The following is a 4045-nucleotide window of genomic DNA, read 5'->3' as shown; positions in this document are numbered from 1 at the left end:
TAATACGCATGCTGTTATATATATATATATATATATATATATATATATATATATATATATATATATATATATATATATGTTTATAATGCAAGTATGTACGCTTAGATGAAGTTTTTACCACCACCATAAGCTCGGCCGACTTCGTGAAATCTCTACTTTTTACCGCTGACCAACGGAACATACGTTAAAATTGCGATTCAATAGTCGGGCACGTCCAGAAGCGCCAGGCATTGCCTAAACCTAAAGAACGCATTTGTCATCGTTTCTCGCTACGCAGCCGCGCACCGACGCGACTCTCAGCCGACTCTGAGCCAGGCTGGAGCGCGGCGGACCATCCCCCTCGGCCTGCCTCCCCCACTGGTGACACCCGGACGAGGCGACGGCGCGGCAGCGGAAGGCGGCCATGACGCGGGTGGGTGGGTAGCCTTGGCGGCGAGGCCGGTCGCCGCGGCGCCGGTGTAGTACGCCGCCGTCGGCAGCGCGCGTCCGTCCCCGGGCCGCCGACACGGCCGCCGCGCGAGTGACGTGCGAGGCCCGCTGACGGGGCGGCGGGTTACGCGAGGCCAGCTGACCCGGTCCGGCCGCGGCAGATGTCGAGACGCTCCGCGGCGGCCGGGGGGGGGGGGGGGGGGAGCCTCCGCTGTCGGGGAAATGTCTCCGCGGCCAGCGGGGGGGGGGGTCTCCGCGGTCAGCGGGGGGGGGGGTCTCCGCTGTCAGGGAAGTGTCTCTGCGGCCGGAGGGGGGATCTCCGCGGCCTGGGGGTGATGTTGCAGGTAGTTGGGTGCGTGCTGGCCATACGCTGTCATGTCCTAATCAAAGGTCTGAAATAGCTGGTGCGAGGCTCCTTGTTGAATGGGGGGAGGAGGGTCACCCTCCCGAGTTGTATGGGCTGGGGCGGCGTATTAGAGAAGCGGGGGATAGGCAGTAAGCCCCACCAATGCTGGAAGCATTTAAACTGAGTCCTGAGATGCTCCATGAAAGGAAACGAGATAAGAACAGCTGTGATTTTACCTACCCTGGCTCCTCACCTAGAAGTCACCGGCGCTGCTACGAAACCCAGTCTGCGAATATCGCACAGGCCGTGTTCACCAGCGGAGAACATCGCGAAGAGCTCGCGTAGCAAGCGCACCGAAACTAGTTTGAAATCGCAAACTGAAAGCGCACAGAAACGCAGTGTGAATCGCGAGGTGTGACGTCCCACTCAGGCCCTACTCATGCAAGATTTATTGCAAGTGAGAAACCAGTCGGCTGAGCCCCGGACTGCCCGGCAAGTTCGTGCAGGAATTTCCCAGGTGCGATTTTTGATCTGGCGTTTGTAACGTCCGTGGTATCAGCAAGACATCATTTTCGAACGCCATGCCGAAGGTCCAGCACAACTATGTGGACTCGGACAAGCCGTCCAGGAATGTTGTCGCCCTGCTGCCCCCACAAAGGACGCTGACGAGGGTGCCATTTCTCAATGGCAGAAGAAAAAAATCGCAGGCCTTGATGACGGCCAGATCTGAGGCTTCGTGGAGCCAATTTCGAGCAAGGCCTTTGCTCAGCCGCGCCTCCCACGGTTTTCTTCTGTTTGTTAATGTGGTGGTTGTGTCTAATAAACAGTCACGCCGCATTGCAGCGTTTGCACAGCAGGTCCGATGTTACAGCACAGCATGGATCACTCACGTCCCAGCATTTAACCGTGTATACGCCGTCGTCATTGAGGCTTTACGAAGCACTCAGTTGCCGAGGCGACACGGCGTTGCTCGCCTCTCAGCCTAACAGGAGAAATGCACGGCCAGAATCGAGCCCCGTATCTCCTGTTTCCCAAACACGCAGGGCAACCACTACACTACCGGCACTGACTAGCCGTGTAGCCAAACGCGCCGCGGAGCAAGCGCAAGGTCTGTGCTCGGCTACCTCGGGGTTTACATTGATAGCCGGCCCGTGAGTGGGGTGAGATACGAGCAAGAAGCCGTTAGATAACGCCCGCGTCCCAGCATTTTGCCGGGCTAGGACTGGCGTGAGCTCAGCGCTTCACGTCCGCATGAGTGAGGTCAATTTCAGCAATGCCTCGCAAGCCATTCGGGAGCTGATGGCGTCTGAACTTGGCGTCACACCAAACCGGCGAGCATGCTCTGTCGTGTGCCTGCCATCGGAGCCCCGACGACGCGTGATCCAGTGACGTCACAGCGTGTGCCATAGCGGCCTGACGACGCGTGATGCACTGACGTCACAGCGGCGCGGCGCTGGAGCGGACGCGCGTACGCTGATTGGGGTCAACGAGTGACGTCATCCGAAGTACCGTCACCCCGCCCGCCGACGTGTGACGTCACCGCTGGCGGCGCTTCACTCGCTGTCGGCGGCTGGTGACGTCATCACGGCTGTTCCCCCGAAGAGCGAGACCACCAGGCGCTCATCAAAGCAGGCTGTGATATGATTGAAACAACATCCCACTGCCGCCTTGAGAGTGCGAAGTGGGTCTCGCGTGGTGAGGAGCTTCTCGCCGCGCCGGCGACGTCCAGCGGCAGCTCCAGGGTTCGCCGCGGCGGGGCGGCCGTCCCGTGGGAGCTGTGGTGTGGCGCCGAGTCTGTCTGCAGCCGCCCCTGGCAACCGGCGAGCTGTTCCGGCGCTGAGCCGTGGGCGCCGCGACGCGTGATGCGTTCAACAGCTGGCACCCGAATCAACGTCAATCGACCGGGCTCTGATGAAATCCCATCGTGGAGGTATGATTGGTCGCCATGACACGCCCTGCTGATTCCAGTGCTATCATAGGGAGACCAGGTGTTGACGGCGCCGCGTCCCTGACAGATGATGAGGTGAAACATCGCGTGGTGTTTGGACAAATTGGTGAAGGGGTCAGCGGACCCGTGAGCCCGTGCAGGATGACGCGAGGACCTCGGTCCGCCCCCTGCGGGGTGTACCGCGCCACGACTGAGGCCCTTGCCTGCTGACAATCTGATGGTCATTTCAGTCTTCAAATGCCACATCCCTGTCATCCTGCGGTAAATGAAACGTCACCACCGCTGCCCTAATGAGCATCTCCAAAAATTGCAACTATGCAATCAGATGGCGTTCGCAGCAAATCCCGTCCAGGTTTTTTACCTCTCGGCCACTGGTTGCTGCAGCGGCGACTCCGGCAAGGCGCGATCTAGACAACGATAGTGCCGCAACTGGAACCATGCGGCGAGCTTCAAACGACGCCCGTCACGTACTGGGCGGCGGGAGCGCAGGTCACAGGATCACGCGCTGGACTCCCGGGCGGAGGGGAGGGCGGGGGAGGGGGGGGGGGGGCGGAGGCGTCTCGCCGCCGAAGAGTGGCGACCGCTCGACTGCGGCCACTGTTCGGGGCGGGCCTTCAAAGGGCGCTCAGGTGCCCCGGGGCGGGCGCTATTTTTGCCCCGAAGGCCAGGTAGGGTCGGCGGTGACGTGCGGCTTCGCGGGAGCGGTGCGGGGGCGGGGCGTACAGGGGGAGGGGGGAGGGGAGGGGAGGGGATCTGGGCTGGGTGCACTGTCTCGGCCGCCCTTTGCCCTTTGGCGCACGTGACACGTGTAGTAGGAAAAACATCGTCGACAGCACCCAGCAGCAGGACACTGTCAGCAGCACAGCACGGAGTAAACCAAACGGAACAGCGGAGCCGACCAGCTGAGCGGCGCGGCGCGGCGGCAAGACACAGCCGAGGGCACAGCACAGGTCGGCGTCGCGGCACAGCACATCTCGGCACAGCACATCTGCTCAGCGCACACCGGAAGCGCGCCGAATTTCGCCCACTCGCGTGTCCAGGGCGCCCGGACGTCACCCGGCGAGCGCCTCACGAGCGCGAGGCGCGGGCGCCGCGGCCGCCGCGGGCGGCGCGACAGGGCGCCGGGGCGCGAGGCGCACGACTGAGGTGGCGCCGACGGGCCGGCCGGACGCGTCCCCTGAATTCCCAGACTCTGACAGGGCGCGGCCGGGCCAGACGGGCTGCCGTGCCAAGCCGGGGGCCGCTCTTCCAGAGAACACACAGCCCGCCGCCGCCGGGCCGCCGCCGGAGCCCGGGCCGACGGATGACGGCGGGAGCGGGCG

The sequence above is a fragment of the Pollicipes pollicipes genome, unplaced genomic scaffold (genome assembly GCF_011947565.3).
Source record: "Pollicipes pollicipes isolate AB1234 unplaced genomic scaffold, Ppol_2.1 Scaffold_3087;HRSCAF=3621_pilon_pilon_pilon, whole genome shotgun sequence".
Lineage (NCBI taxonomy): Eukaryota > Metazoa > Arthropoda > Thecostraca > Pollicipedomorpha > Pollicipedidae > Pollicipes > Pollicipes pollicipes.
Note: the sequence above shows the minus strand (reverse complement) of the source record.